At 45.8% G+C, this 9,721-nt stretch overlaps 1 long non-coding RNA gene across 3 annotated transcripts; it reads right to left on the reverse strand.

Annotated features, from left to right (window-relative positions):
* Positions 1-1,861: 1,861 nt before the first annotated feature.
* Positions 1,862-9,263, reverse strand: LOC144304604 (uncharacterized). 3 transcript variants are annotated; one of them, XR_013371537.1, is made up of 5 exons: positions 9,099-9,263; positions 8,809-8,967; positions 7,367-7,516; positions 5,478-5,641; positions 1,862-3,229 (listed from the first exon to the last, which is right to left on the reverse strand). It is a non-coding gene; the product is annotated as an uncharacterized LOC144304604 (long non-coding RNA). The 3 variants fall into 3 exon arrangements; XR_013371536.1 differs by having other exon boundaries at positions 5,432-5,641; XR_013371538.1 differs by lacking the exon at positions 5,478-5,641.
* Positions 9,264-9,721: the final 458 nt, after the last annotated feature.

Raw genomic sequence — 9,721 nt, forward strand, 5'->3', positions numbered from 1 at the left:
AGAGACCGAGTCGGTGTGGACGGGGAGGTCTACACTGCAGTCACCAGCAACTCCGTGTCTCGCTGGCTCCTCGCTATGGTCACTGCTGTCACATCGCACGGCCCTTGGGGTCAGCATCGCCCCCATCCCAAGGGCTTCTCACTGGGACCCACGATACCGCCCCTCTGGGACACAAGTCAAATGTCCAAGTGGCAGAGAGAAGAAGCACCGAGAAGCTCCCCCGGCCTTACACTGGCCGCCCGCCCTCTGGGCACCTGCCCGAGTCCCGGGCCATGCGCACCCCACCTGCTCAGGGAGGCCTGGTCCCGAGCCCGCAAGGCCGCCGGGCCTCTGCACACCTGAAGCTTCCAGGGACGAGTCACGGCCAAGGGACTTCCGTCTGCTTCCTTAAACGATTCCCTGCAGGGTTTTCTGTTTTGTCCTTGTGTGCTTCCATCTGTCCCTTCCCAGAGGCAGATCCCTTTAGCCGAAGTTCATCAGGCCGTCCCGTCAACAGCTGGTGCCCACCTGCCGCGGGCATCGGACGGCCGTCGGCTCACGGACTCAGAGGGACATCGGTGAACCATGGTTGTGCCCGGAGCTCGCGAATCCCATGTCCCTGAAATAGAACCACGTGTCCCGCGGTGCACGCCCTCCAGGGAATAGCTACACGCTCAGGTGCCGTCCTGCTGTCACCTGCCCGACACCCCGCAGCACACAGGCGCGCGGCGGCCCCACCAGGAGCATCAGGAAAGCTGTCAGGGTCGGTCTGGGCAACCATAGGTCCTGACCTGCCCCAACGTCTGTGTAGGGCTCTCCGGAGGAGGAGAGACGGCCGGAGGGAGTTTGTCTGCCTTACGCCTTTCATCGCTGAAATAAAGGTGTCATGGTCACAGGGAGGTTGTGGAAAGACCCGGAACTGCATAGGGCGTGTCATGGACAGCCGTCCTCAGAGGACGAGGATCCCCTGTGCCTTCCCAAAAACTAGTGCGCGCACTGTATTTTCTTGTAGGATTAATTACTGCAGATTCGATCGCACAGACTTACGACCGAGTCTACATCATTTAAGAAAGATACACGTCTGACGTGGAATTTGCTTTAAAAGTGTTCGGTTCAATTATATTTTATGATTAACAGGATCATAATAGTAAACACTACGATCTTACATCTTGACATCCTATCGAAATACAGAAAGACAGGGAGAAAAATAATAGTTTCTGTGAGGTTGTAGAAGTTCATATTAAACCATTACGATTCTGCATTCTAAACAGTATTGTAAAAAGAGATGAATAGAGGGGATCCCGGTGGGGCTCAGCGGTTGAGCATCGGCCCAGGGCGTGACCCCGGGGTCCCGGGATCGAGTCCCACATCGGGCTCTTGCATGGAGCCTGCTTCTCCCTCTGCCTGTGCCTCTGCCTCTCTCTGTGTCTCTCGTGGATAAATAAATAAAATCTTATAAAAAGAGATGAATAGATTTTTTTTATTTTTTAGATGAATGGATTTTTAAAGATTATTACAACAGGCACACATTGGATACTTATTTCGTATATAAAAATAAATATTATCTAGGTAGAAATGATATATGTTGAGGTGAAGAAATTCGAATTAATTACGTGAAGTGAACTACTTTAGTAAAGGAATGTGTTTAGATTTAGACGTAAGCAGAGTCAAAGCCTTGACGAGAGGAAGGGGGCAAATCTCCCACCTGCTCAGCGATGCCTGAAATTGAGCTGCAGAAAGGGAATTCATTTCACTTAGGGTCTTAAATGCCTGTTAAAGTGTGTGTGTGTGTGTGTGTGTGTGTGTGTGTGTGTGTGTGTTTTACCACAATAAGAATCAGCTCTTTTATTTTTTATTTTTTTATTTTATTTTTTTCAGCTCTTTTAGATTGCAGATGACCTGAAGGTAGGGACAGACTATCACCATAACCACACTCAGATTTTCTTCAAGAGAAATTTAAATACGGGCGAGCCGCGTCGGTGGGAGCCGAGGATCCGGCCTCAGAGCGTGATGCTGCCACTGGAAGGCGTCGGCAGCTCCCGGGCGTCAGGGTGACGCGGGTCCTCCCGCAGTGGCCGCCGTTTCCAGCCATTTCAGGGACTCGTCTTAATGAGAGGAGTTTCGGGTTCACGAGGATTTCCTCGTGGCCACGCTGCCCTCCTCTCCTTAGAGACCATTGTCTTCCTGCTTCTGGCGGGAGGAGTTCAAAGTCCCCTGAGAGGATAAGGACACATTTGCATAACACCTGCCAGGGCTTAGGGACAAAGGGGATAGGGACCCTTTTCTTTCACAGGAGGGTGGCAGGATGCCCGCTCCCTGCGCGGCTCTCGGAGGCCAAGGGACCAGGAGCCCCCTAAGGAGCCAGGCCAGGCCAGGGGAGAGGAATCCGGGCCCAGGACCAAGGGGGCCGCGTGCCTAGGGTCGGCCCCTTCCCACCCGGCCGCAGGGAGAGCTCCCCAGGTGGTGCCTCGGCGGATGTCCTGGGCCCTGAGCACCCTAAGGGGGCGGTGAATGGGTCCACCTTCCCGTCAACGTGTTCACACATCAGAGACACAACAAAAATAAAAGTTGCGCGGACTGTGACAAGAGGAGTTTAAGGTTTGTATCAGTGGTAGCGTCGTCACGTCGTCATGAAAAATTCACACGCGAAGTTTTACAAAATAATGCAAGAAACAGCTGACTGCCCAGTTCGTGATTTTGACAAATGTTAACGTGATGCCAGACTTGCTTTGGATTTTCTTCTTTTTGACCTTAAGGTGAATTAGAACTCGCCTGCGTAGTCCGGCCGGAACTGTTATGTGGAGCCTGATGTTTATTATCCTGGTGTACGTATTGCCTCTATTACACATACGTACCCGTAAAAATATGTTTTTTTTATATATTGTAAGATGGCATATAAGTGATACTGAACTGCTATATTCACGCGTGACTTTTGAGTTCATGGTTGTGATTCAACTTACATCCGTGTTAGTAGATGAAGCTACTGCAAAGTTGTCTATTTTATGGCTACTTGATGCTCTTGTTGATGGACGTTAAGTGGTTTCTGAATATCTCCCTTTAGGCTTTTGAGAGAGTATTAACAAGGGGCCAGGATGAAGGGCTCTGGGGCCGGCCGAGCTCCTTGGAAACCCTGCTCCACCGCTCCTCAGCTCGATGAACCTGGCAAATTCCTTGCTCTCCGTGGGTCTCGAGCTCGTCGACTATAAGAGGGAATACAACCAGCCTCCACCTCAGAAGGTTTCTGTGAAACCTAAAAAGAGTGAAAATAGATCCAATATTTAGTAGATGCCACATAATAATGTTACCTATTGTTATTATGCAATGATTAAAAAATCTTTCCGGCACACGTGTCTTGTGTGTGTCTCCAGGACACATCCCGGGGAGTGGAAATGCTGGATCTTGCAATATCCTCCCGGTTTACAATATCCTGCAAACGTTACAAGATCCCTCCTGCAAGGTTGCTTTCTGGAAGAGACCGTACAAGTTCATGCTTTCCTCAGCAGTGCGCGAGGATTCCTTCACCTCCACTTCCCCCCCAACACCAGGCATTGGAACAGCGCGTCCCGGCTGGTGAGTGTGAAATGGCACCTTCTTGCGGTCTTGTTTTTCAAGTCCTTCATTACCGGGGAGATGAACAGCTTTCCATCTGTTTCTCGCCTATGTGGGTTTCTCCTTTTGTGGCTTCCCTGTTCCTGGTCATTATTGTTGTCACTTTAGTTTTAATTAGAGTGCTTTTCTTTATCTTATTGATTTGTAAGTAACCTTAATATTTCCGAATATTAATAATGCGTAGACTTTTCCCATTTTATGAAATTATTTATCGTACTAACATTTTAAATTTCAGTGTAGTTAAACTTATCAATTTTTTTTTTGGCCATTATTCGTTTCATGCCTGTTCTAATAAACTCATTTTTACGTGGGTCACAAATACAGACTGTTATCCTTACTTTTAGACATGATACAAGCTGTTCTTTATCTTAAGGGGTTTACTCACCTGAAATCTGAGGTTTGATATATGAGACGATAGAGATAATAGCATTATTTTGTTCCATACAGATTACCACTTTTTCCAGCACTATTTACAAAATTATCCATCATTTTACTTTTACTGAAATTCTACTTATCAGATACCTGTACTCTGTTTCATTATTTGTCTATCTCTGCAATAATACCCACACAATCTCAAACACTAAGGTTTAAAATATCCTTATTTTCTGGTTGGGTTAATTCTTTCACTTTTTGTTCTTCTTAAATTTTTTTTTCTTTTCATGGCTTTTTGCCCTTCAACATATGTTTTAAGTCACTCCTTATTGAAAGACCTGTTGAGAGTGTGGCTAGAAATACACTAAATTTATGGATTAATTTGGGTTGAAAGGATACCTGTCTGACATTGATTAGTCTTGTTAAAAAAAAAATCAAACCAAGTAAATTTGAAAATCTAACTGGCTTTATTAAATGATTTATAAATCACAAAGCTCCACCAAATTTCTGTTCTAAACAAAAGAAAGGCTTTTAAAGGCAGAGAGAAGGCATTAATAAAAAGACAAAAAGGATTTATTAGTAAGAAATGCATTGTTTGGCAAGGTTGCCCTCCTTGGGGAGCGAGGAGGGCAACCAGGAAATTTCCTACTATTGATCAGAAATTCCATGTTGATCGGTTAAAGGTTTCATTCCTGTGGGATTGAAACTACAGTTACGGTAAGTATTAACAGTCCCTAATTAACGAGTAAATAAAAAGACAGTTATTTCGGTCTTATTTTTTGTTCAACATACTCCTAGGTATCTCACCATGTTTCCTGCTAGTATAAATATTATATATATTTTTAAGTTGCACTCTTAAGTGTAATGTTAGTGGCACATGGAGCACAATTCATTTTTATAGTAACCTTATTGAACCACCGTATGAGTTCTTTTGCTTTTTTATCCATTCACTCAACAGATCCATGTGGAATACCAACTCTGTTCCAGGCAGTGTTACAGATACTGGGAGTACAACACGGGGAAAATCAGAGAAAAACTATTGCCTTTATGGAGCTTAACATTCTAGTGGTTGTAAAAAAGCAAAATAAATGAATAAAACATATAGAACATTAAGTAGTGAAATGTGCTAAAGAGAAACAAAATAGAGCAAGACAAAAAAATGATGATGTGGAGTGTGTCTGTTGGGGCGGGGGGGCTAGGATTGGTCAAGGAAGGCTTTCTTATTAAGGTTGCCAGATGGTCATTTTTAATACTTTTCACTTTGTCTTGAATTTTCTTTGTCATGAATCTCTCCGGGTCTGTGGGTAGGGAGCTTGGAAATTACCGCTCCGTCTGAACCACAAGCGAAAAGCCGAACAAATGGAAAAATCAACCACTCTTCCTGCATCTGTGATAGCCGGCGGATCCAGGACAAATCCCAGGACTGGAGAGGCAGACAGGCCATCCCAGCTTAGGCGGACCGGAGACTCACCCTCTGAAGCTCCTCAGAAACCAGCGACGGGGGAGGAAAGCCTGACCTGGAATTCACGAATTCCCAGTAGCTCGGTGGGGACAGCTTTGAGACACGAAAGCTCCAGGCTGACCCAGGCATGGAGACGGGGGTCAGGATATTGTGAGATCTGCCACGGGGATCTCAGCCAGGGGTCCACATAAGTACCAGACAAAAATCCCCTTCTGGGTACTGCAAGGGAAGGGAAAGGAACCATTTTGTAATAACCTGGAGTATCTGTTCTCCCTAACAGTCGGCCCCAAGGAAAACTACTTAATGAGAGCCTAAGAGCCCTAATGGGCTCTTAATTGGAGCCTAGCTGACCTACAGGGAAAGAAATGCCCAGTCCAGCCCAATCTGCCACCTAAGGAATGGGGGTGAGGGGAAACTGAGAGACTCTTGTGAAGCTCGCAGTCCAGAGGCCTAGGCTCCTTGAAAGGCCAAGACCTAAGCACAGCCCCGAGAAGGCCTCTCCTCCCCACTTTTCCATATTACTACAGGCCTATTCACAGCAGTTCCCTTTATCTAGTGCACCATGACCTGCCATCAAGACAAAATGACAAGGTAAACCAAGAGAGAAAAAAAAAACACAATCTGAAGGGACAGAGCAAGCATCACATCCAGACATGGGAGGAATTTTGGAATTATCAGTCCAGAATTTAAAACATGAAGGAAGAAATAATGCCAGTTCTCTGTGATTTCTAACGGAAATCAGAAGCAGAGAAGTATACTTCTTAACTCATTCTCTGAGGTCGCCATTACCCTAATACCAAAACTATGCGAAGAGAAAACTGCAGAGTATATCTCTCATGAATATAGATGCAGAAATCCTCAAGAAGATATTAACAAAGGAAATCCAACAATATTCACAAGAATTATACATCATGACCAAGTGAAATTTATACCATTTGTGCAAGGCTGGTTTAATATTCAAAGGTCAGTTAATGTATTGCATCACATCAATAGGCTGAAAACAAAGAATCATATTAATAGATGCAGAAAAAGCATTTGACAAAACCCAACATGTATTCATGATAAAAGCTCTCTGTAAGTCAAAGAAGGTGGGAACTTTCCCAACTTGATAAAGAATATCAACAAAAAACCTACAGCTAACATGATACTTAACACTTAGCCAACACCAAACCGCACATTTGTAGGCAACACAGTATTGAAGGAGAAGAACAAAGATGAAAGACTGACATTGTCCAACTTTAAGACTTACTGTAAAGTTCTAGTAATGAAGATAGTGTGGTTTTGGAAAATAGATCAATGGTACAAAATAGAGAGGCCAGACGTGAACTCCTATAAATAGAGTTAACTGTTCTTTGACAAAGGAGCAAAGGTAATACAACGGAACAAAGATGGTCTTTTCAGCAAATGCTGCTGGACCACCTAACTAGACATCTACCTACAAAAAAAAAAAAAAAAAAAAAAAAAAAAAAAAAGATTAAATAACAGACCTCAATGTTTTCACAAAAACTAATCCCAAAATGGATTAAAGTGTAAGTGTAAAATGCAAGACTATAAAACTAGAAGGTAACATAGGAGGAAATCTTAGATGGCCTTAAGTACGGCAGGGACTTTTTAGAAAGGCATGGTCTATGAAAAAAACGATTGATAAGCTGGACTTCATCACAGTGGAGTCTTCTGCTTTGTGAAGAGAATGCGATGACACAGAGTGGGAAAACATATCTGCCAAAGACGCACCTGATAAAAAGGATTGTTATCCAAAAATATGCAAAGAACTCTTAAAACTCTATAACAAGAAAATAACCCGATTAAAACGTGGGCCAAAGACCTGAACAGACACATCAGCAAAGAGGATACACAGATGGTGAAGAGGCATATGACAAGATGCTACGCATCACGTGACATTGGGAAATGCAAACTGAACAATGCCAAGACCCCATTACATACCCTGGAAGAGCCCAAATCGGGAACAGCGAGGATGGGGAGCAACACCAGCTGTCACACACTGTTGCGGGTCTGCAGAGGCCACCTGGTTGTTCCTTACAGAGCTAATGCATCTCACTACGTGATGCAGCGGGAGGGCTTCTTGGTATTGACCTAAAAGAATCAAAAACAGGTCCACACCAAGCCCTGCACATGGATGTTTCCAGCAGCTTCATTCATAGTTGCTAAAACTGGGAAGCAACTGAGAAGTCCTTTAACAAGTGAACAGATAAAGGGATGGCGGTATATCCAGACAGCGGAATATTTTTTAGCGCTGAAGAAAAACTGAGCCACCAAAGCAAGACATCACGTGGAGGAGACTTCAATGCATATGATTACATGGAAGGAGCTCATCTTAAGAGGCTACATGCTGTGGAGTTCCAACTACATGGCATTCCGGAAAAGGCAAAACTATAGAAAAAATAAAGAGATCACTGGTTGCCACGGGTCAAAGTGGGAGGAAGGATGGATAAGGGGAGCACGAGCATTTTTAAGGCAATGGAATTGCTCTGTATGACACCGCAACGATGGGTACATGTCATTCATTATATGTTTGTCCAAACCTCTAGAATGTACAGAACCAAAAGTGACTCAGACTATGGACTTTGGGGGATTGTGATGTGTCGATGTCAATCTTAACTGTGGGGGCAGGGCTCTATAAGAAATCTCTCTAAGCTCCTTTCCCTTGTGCTGTGGACCTTAAAGTCCTCTAAAAGAAATAAGGTCTTACTAAAAGAAAGATCTCTGCACCTAATCCTAATACTTGTTTGCCCTTGTCCCTCATGTCATTTCAAAAAGTAGTTGCTATAGTGGACACTGCTTTCTTATTCTTATTTAAAGAGAATAAAAAATAAATGCCCATTAAGTTTCCCATTGACGACAGCCTTCTCTGAAGTCCCTTTACAGTGCTAAAGAAGTCCTATTCCCTTTTCGCTAGGAAATTTTTTACTTGTCTCTATTAGAGGAGAAACATGCTTCTCGAGTTTATTAAAGTTTTAATCTAACTCATTTATTCTGACTCATAATATGATCTTTCTCTAATTTCCAAGGGAAAAAAAAAAGCACGTTAATGTTTTTCTCTGAAATTCATATCTTCTTGCATCTTGGAGATTACACAAAAACGACCATTTAATCTTTTTTTTTCCCCATTGCTCGGTTTTGATTGCTAATATTTTATTCTAAAAAAAATCAAGCTATGTTCGCAAATAAATTGGCCTTTTATGATGTCTTAGTCAAATTCTGGCATTGAGGTCATTGCCATCTCATAAAATGAGTTTGGAGCTGTTCTTTTTTTTCTTTTTTTGTGCCATTTAGCATTCAGTTGCCGAGCGGGATCTGATTTGCCTACAACACTCACTGCGCCTGATATTTTTGTTTATTTGGGTATTAGGTAGAGTTTTACCAACCTCTTAGGTTCCATTCATGGATGCATCTGGATTCAGCTCTCCTGTTTCTTACTTACTTTGTACCTTCTTCCCACCATGTTGGCAGTAATGGAAACAGGGCGACTCCCAGGAAGGCCTTCCCTCCCCTGATGGGACTTTCTGATCCTTTCCCTCCAGAACCTTGGGGGAAAGAAAATCCCCTTAAAATGAGAGCCTCAAAGTTCTTGACACAATTCTGGGCAGACAGGGAGGTAAGGGGGAAAAGGGTTTTGGGAGTTCTCGCTCATTTTGCACCCAGGGGAGGGAAGTACCTGGTGGGAGCCCGCCCGGCCGGGCCCCAGGGAGTCGGTGGGACCCGCTGCCCCCGATTCCCCTCGCTCCTCCCTGTCCCTGCCTGTCCCTGCCCGCGGCCCTTCAACCCCGCGGGGCCGCAGGTGTCACGGTGGCCGCACCTGCTGCGGGGCCGAGGGGAGGGGGAGGCCTTGGGAGGAGGGGGGCGGGGAGGGGAGGGAAGGGGAAGCCTTGGGAGTAGAGGGGCGGGGAGGGGGAGGGGAGGCCTTGGGAGGAGGGGGAGGGGAGGGAAGGGGAGGCCTTGGGAGGAGGGGGACAGGGAGGGGAGGGAAGGGGAGGCCTTGGGCAGAAGGGGGTGGGGAGGGGAGGGAAGGGGAGGCCTTGGGAGGAAGGGGGTGGGGAGGGGAGGGAAGGGGAGGCCTTGGGAGGAGGCGGGTGGGGAGGGAAGGGGAGGCCTTGGGCAGAAGGGGGTGGGGAGGGGAGGGAAGGGGAGGCCTTGGGAGGAAGGGGGTGGGGAGGGGAGGGAAGGGGAGGCCTTGGGAGGAGAGGGGCGGGGAGGGGAGGGAAGGGGAAGCCTTGGGAGTAGAGGGGCGGGGAGGGGGAGGGGAGGCCTTGGGAGGAGGGGGCGGGGAGGGAAGGGGAG

Source organism: Canis aureus, chromosome 34, assembly GCF_053574225.1.
Source record: "Canis aureus isolate CA01 chromosome 34, VMU_Caureus_v.1.0, whole genome shotgun sequence".
NCBI classification, from domain to species: Eukaryota; Metazoa; Chordata; class Mammalia; order Carnivora; family Canidae; genus Canis; species Canis aureus.